The sequence below is a fragment of the Triticum aestivum genome, chromosome 1A, assembly GCF_018294505.1.
Source record: "Triticum aestivum cultivar Chinese Spring chromosome 1A, IWGSC CS RefSeq v2.1, whole genome shotgun sequence".
NCBI lineage: Eukaryota > Viridiplantae > Streptophyta > Magnoliopsida > Poales > Poaceae > Triticum > Triticum aestivum.
Genome location: NC_057794.1, coordinates 171,075,131 through 171,082,098, shown reverse-complemented (window position 1 = coordinate 171,082,098; position 6,968 = coordinate 171,075,131).

Genomic DNA, 6,968 nt, shown 5'->3' with positions numbered 1-6,968 from the left:
ATTGGAGCTTCCGTCAAACCTTTCTCAGGTTCACAATATGTTCCACGTGTCACGGCTCCGCCGTTGCTTCAAAGACCCAATACGAGCAGTGGATCATGAAGTACTTGAATTGCAACAGGACCTCTCCTATAAAGAGCATCCAGTCCGCATTCTCGACCAAGTTGATCGCCGCACATGTCAGAAAGCGATCAAGTTCCTCAAGGTCCAGTGGTTGCATCACTCTAAAGATGAAGCCACTTGGGAGCGTGAGGACCGCCTGCATGATGAATACCCCGCACTGTTTCCATCTACCTCCTAAAATCTCGGGACGAGATTTCTTGTAGTGGAGGAGTTTTGTAATGCCCGGATAATCATGCTACAGTAATCCCATGTTAACGGTGCCACGCCACCCTGGTTAGTGTTGCTAATCTCGCGTTCGATCAAAACTTTTCAAATTCAAAAGTTTAAATAAATGTCACACATCAAACTTTTCCAAAGTTAAAACAAAAATGTTTGGGAGGTGCCATATTATGCATATGTAAATATGGTGTAATAAGCACATTTTTATAAAATGCCTAAATAGTTCAAATTGAAATAAAACAGAAAAGAAAATAAATAAAAGAAAGAAAATACAAAGGAGAAAAACAAACTAACAAAAAAAGGAAAACACCCCCCACTGTGCTCTGGCCCAGCAGGGCGCCGGCCCACCTGGCCCAACCAACCGGCCGGCCCACTGCCTCTCCATAACCCCCTCCCCACTCCACCGACACCCACACTCCCCCACACTCCCCCGAAATATCTCCCCTCTCTCCCCCGGTTGGATCGGGATCGGAGGAGGAGGTCGCCGCCCGGATCGCCCTTCTCCGTCCACCTCTGCCCGGAACGCCGCCTCGCCGGCCTGCTTCATCTCCGTCGCGTCGTCCCCGTCCCCCCACCATGAGCCCCGCTGCCCAGTCCCCTACATCCCCTTGTGAGACCCCCTCTCCTCATCTCTCGCTCGCGCCCGCCGTCGTCCTCGTCACGCTCGGCCGCCACTGGCCTCACACGCACACAGCCGCTCGCCGACCCCCTCCCTGGCGCTGCCTCGCCTCTTCTCCGGCCGCTTGTCCCCCAAGCGCACCCGTGTCTCCATGCCCCTTGTTTCCTCATGGCCAAGCCCCGCCTTGCTGCGCCTCTCTTGCCGCTGCGCTGCTCGCCCGCAGCTACCGCCTTGTGCCCCCGCTGTTGCACGCCTTTGCGTCTGCCGCTCCGTGCTACGCGCCTGCGCTGTGCCTGCTCTACTCGTGTTGTCGTTGCAGCACTGCTGCTTCTCGCTGCGGCGTTGCTGCTGCCCAGCTCGGCCTACCCCCCGCCCGCGCGTGTCCTGCCGCCTCCACCTCTCCGCGCCGATGCACGCTCGCACACAACGCGCGCCGCTCGCGGCCCATCCCCGACCTCCCGCTTCGGCTGCTGGATGATTTCAGGACTTTGAAGCCACCATAAGGAGTGCATGAAGCCTTGGACGAAATATACAAGATGCCACTTCATAAATTTCGTCCAGAGGCTATTTTAGGTGTTGCGTCACCTTATTATTGGGCCAGGCCCATGTATTTTTGAAATACTTAAGTATAGGCTGTTTTTAGAGTCCGTATGTGTGGGGAAACAAGAGTTAGGGTTGGTTTCAGACCCCTCCTCCAAGGGCCACGAAATCCCCCCTCTTCCTCCATATATACGGACCTTAGGGTGTTGTTTAGACTTTGGGATTTGTTTAGTTAAAAGTTAGCCATTGCAACTTCGTGTACTTCGTTTGTGTCCAACAACCAGACCAAGACCGCTTCCGGATCCCCACCTTTATCAGTACTACATCTATATTCGCAGTATTCAGATTGCATTATCATATTCTTGCTTGTTCTTCGATTGCGTGCAGGAATAGAACTTCGTGGTCAGGCTGATCATGCTTCCAGCATCGTCGGTAACCTCAGGAGATTGGTTTAGCGATTGCTAAGGCGCAACGTCGTGCACGTTTGTAGTCGGATCGTCAAAGTTGACTCCACCAAGTCGATAGTTTTCATCTCATCGAAAGATCGGGACCCTCGCCTCTATCAGTGGCAGCTGCCGGCGCCCCGCCGCAGCCCCGCTTGCCTCGCTCGGTGGTGCCCTGTCGGGTGCCCGTGCCCAACGCCCGTTCACCCGTTAGGGCCCCTAGCCCAATGACAGCCGGGGCCCACCCCTGAGAACGTTTAAAAAAAGAATTAAAAATAAATAATTAATAATTATTAAAATAATTAATTAACTTAATTAATTTTGATTAATTAAACTAAACAACTAGTTAAACTAATTAATCACGTTTAGTTAGTCTAGTCAATGACGAACGGGACCCACACGTCAGTTTGACTAGTCAACACCCCTGTTGACTGGTGACGTCAGCATGCACTGTTATGGATAATGTCGAATTAAATCAATTAATTAAATGCTAAAATTAATTTAAATCTTTTAAAAATCAATATAAAATAAACCGTAGCTCGGATGGAAGAACTTTGTACATTAAAGTTGCTCAGAACAACGAGACGAATCCGGATACGCAGCCCGTTCGTCCGCCACATATACCTAGCATAGCGAACACGCTACTTTCCCCTCTGAGTCATTTTTCCGAAAACGTGAAACACCGAGGATATTTTCTCGGATGTTTCCCCCCTTCACCGGTATCACCTCATGCCGCGTTAGGGCACCCCTAGCACCGCTACTTGTCATGTCATGCATCGTTATGCATCTGTTTGCATTGTATTCATTGTTTCTTCCCCTCTTCTCTCAGGTAGACTATGAACCTGACGCCGCTGCTGGTGCCCCGGTCGACTACGTTGTTGATGACCCCTACTTGCTAGAGCAACCAGGCAAGCCCCCCCTTATCACCAGATATCACCTACTCTTCTCTCTACTGCTTGCATTAGAGTAGTGTAGCATGTTACTGCTTTCCGTTAATCCTATTCTGATGCATAGCCTGTCATTGTTGTTACAGTTGTTGATACCTTACCTGCAATTCTAAATGCTTAGTATAGGATGCTAGTTTATCATCAGTGGCCCTACATTCCTGTCTGTCTGCCATGCTATACTATCGGGCCGTGAGCACTCTGGAGGTGATCGCGGGGATATATTATATACTTTATACATATTACATGTTGTGACTAAAGTTGAGTCGGCTCGTTGAGTACCTGCAAGTGATTCCAATGTTGGGGGGTTGAAGGGGCAGGTGGTTCCATCCAGGTAGTGGTGGGCCTGGGTTCCCGACGGCCCTCAACTATTACTTTGTGGTGGAGCGACAGGGCAGGTTGAGACCACCCAGTAGAGAGGTGGGCCTGGCCCTGGTCGGCGTCCGTGGATAATTTAATTAACACGCTTAACGAGATCTGGGTATTTGATCTGAGTCTGGCCACTAGCCTATACGAACTAACCAACTACGTGGTAACAGTTATGGGCACTCGACGTCGTGGTATCAGTCGAAGCCTTCGTGACGTCAACGACTGAGTGGCGCCCGCCGGGTTGGACTGGAACGCCTGCTCTTGTATAAGGGAGGCTAAGTCTGCTCACCGGCCCCGTACGTAACATGCAGGTGTGCAATGGGCGATGGGACCAGACCCCTACGCCATAGGATTTAGACCGGCGTGCTGACCTCTCTGTTGTGCCTAGGTAGGGCTGCGACGTGTTGATCTTCCAAGGTCGGGCATGACCCAGAAAAGTGTGTCCGGACAAAGGGGATCGAGCGTGTTGGGAAATGTGGTGCACCCTTGGAGGGAAGTTGATCTATTCGAATAGCCGTGTCCCTCGGTAAAAGGACGACCCGGAGTTGTAGCTTGACCATATGATAACTAGAACCAGATACTTAATAAAACACACCCCTCCAAGTGCCCGATACAACCGGTGATCGCTCTCTCACAGAGCGACAAGGGGAAGATCACCGGGTAGGATTATGCTATGCGATGTTACTAGGTGAACTTACCATCTACTCTCTTATTCTGCTGCAAGATGGAGGTTACCAGAAGCTTAGTCTTTGATAGGACTAGCAGTCCCCCTCTTATTCCGGCATTCTGCAGTTTAATCCACATATGCTACCCCTTTTTCCATTTGATACCAATGCATGCATATGTAGTGTAGCTCCTTGCTTGCGACTACTTTGGATGAGTACTCACGGTTGCTTTGTTCCCCCTTTTCCCCCTTTCTATACCCGATTGCTGCGACCAGACAATGGAGTCCAGGAGCCAGATGCCACCGTCGATGACGACTCCTACTACACTGGAGGTGCCTACTACTACGTGCAAGCCACTGACGATGACCAGGAGTAGTTTAGGAGGATCCAGGCAGGAGGCCTGCGCCTCTTTCAACATGTATCCTAGTTTGTGCTAGCCTTCTTAAGGCAAACTTGTTTAACTTATGTCTGTACTCAGATATTGTTGCTTCCGCTGACTCGTCTATGATCGAGCTCTTGTATTCAAGCCCTCGAGGCCCCTGGCTTGTAATATGATGCTTGTATGACTTATTTTATTTGTAGAGTTGTGTTGTGATATCTTCCCGTGAGTCCCTGATCTTGATCGTACACGTTTGCGTGTATGATTAGTATATGATTGAATCGGGGCATCACAATGTCGGCTCGGTTTCTCTGTCATATGGATGCTAGCGACACTATCATATACGTGAGCCAAAAGGCGCAAACAATCCTGGGCCGGGTAAGGTGGCACCTGTGGGAATACCGTGCGTGAGGCCACAAAGTGATATGATGTGTTACATGCTAGATCGGTATGACTTAGGATCGGGGTCCTGACAGCTGTTGCATATGGGATAAAGGGGACTTGATGCTTTAATTATATGGTTGGGTTTTACCTTAATGATCTTTAGTAGTTGTGGATGCTTGCTAGAGTTCCAATCATAAGTGCATATGATCCAAGATGAGAAAGTATGTTAGCTTATGCCTCTCCCTCATATGAAATTGTAATGACGACTACCAGTTATGTTAACGATTGCCTAGGATAATTCTGCACACCGACCCATCATTATTCCACACTTGCTATTTATAATATTTAGTAATATATTCTAACTTTATCATAACAGCCCCTACTTATATATTTTATCTCTTTGATACCATGCGAAGTTATCCTCTTCATACCCACAATGTAGTTTTATTTCTCGTTTCTAGTTGGAAGCAAACGTTCGGTGTATGTAGAGTCGTATCAGTGGCAGATAGGACTTGAGATAATAATGATCTTACCATTAGCTCCTTGTGGGTTCGACACTCCATACTTATCACTTCCACCATTGGGAATTGCTACGATGATTCCCTACACTTGGGGATTATCAACATGCAATCATCAGAATAAATTTTCTCATCAAAACTTGGGGGACTAAAAATATCATATTCATCAAATATAGCATCCCCAAGCTTGTGGCTTTGCATATCATTAGCATCATGGATATTCAAAAAATTCATACTAGCAACATTGCAATCATGCTCATCATTCAAATATTTTGTGCCAAACATTTTATTGACTTCTTCTTCTAACAATTGAGCACAATTTTCCGAACCATAATTTTCAAGAAAGATATTATAAAGATGATTAATAATATGATGCAACCTCAATTCCATGTTTTTGTAGTTTTCTTTTATAAACCAAACTAGTGATAAAACAAGAAACTACTAGATTCAATTGCAAGATCTAAAGATATACCTTCAAGCACTCACCTCCCCAGAAACGGCGCCAGAAAAGAGCTTGATGTCTACTATGCAACTTTATTCTTGTAGACACATGTTGGGCCTCCAAGCGCAGAGTTTTGTAGGACAGTAGCAATTTTCCCTCAAGTGGATGACCTAAGGTTTATCAATCCGTGAGAGGTGTAGGATGAAGATGGTCTCTCTCAAACGACCCTGCAACCAAATACAAGCAATCTCGTGTCCCAAACACACCCAATACAATGGCAAACTGTATAGGTGCACTAGTTCGACGAAGAGATGGTGTTGAAAGTGTACTATTGATGGTAGAAATATATTTTTATAATCTGAATAAATAAAAACAGCAAGGTAGCAAATAGTAAACGAGCACAAAAACGGTATTGCAATGCTTAAAAACAAGGCCTAGGGTTCGTACTTTCTCTAGTGCAATCTATCAACAATGCTAACATAGTTGGATCATATGATTATCCATCAAAGTCTCAAAGTGTAACAAAGAATCACTCTCGAGTGCCTATTAGTGGAGAACAAAAGATAGGAATTCTTTGTAGGGTACTAAACCACCTCAAAGCTATTCTTTCCGTTCGATCTATTCAAGAGTACGTACTAAAATAATACAAAGCTATTTTTTCCGTTAGATCTATCCTAGAGTTCGTACTAGAATAACACCAAAGCATATTCATATTCATAATACTCAATCCACAAAAAGAATTACAAGAGTGCCCCAAGATTTCTACCGGAGACAAGGACAAGAACGTGCATCAACCCCTATGCATAGATTACCCCAATGTCACCACGGGAATCCGCAAGTTGAGTGCCAAAACATATATCAAGTGAATCAATACGATACCCCATTGTCACCACGAGTATTCGATTGCAAGACATATATCAAGTGTTCTCAAATCCATAAAAGTATTTAATCCGATAACCACGAAATCTCAAAGGGAAAAACTCAATTCATCACAACAAGATAGAGAGGGGAAAACACCATATGATCCGACTATATTAACAAAGCCCGCGATACATTAAGATCGTGACATCTCAAGAACAAGAGAGAGAGAGAGATTAAACACATAGCTACTGGTACAACCCCTCAGCCCCGAGGGTGGACTACTCCCTCCTCATTGTGGTTGTCGTCGGGATGATGAAGATGGCCACCGGAGATGATTCCCCCCTCCGGCAGGGTGCCGGAACGGGTCTAGATTGGTTTTCGATGGCTACGGAGCCCTGCGGTGGCGGAACTTCTGATCTAGGTTAACCCCGAGGGGTTTCAGAATATTTGGGAATTTATAGTGCA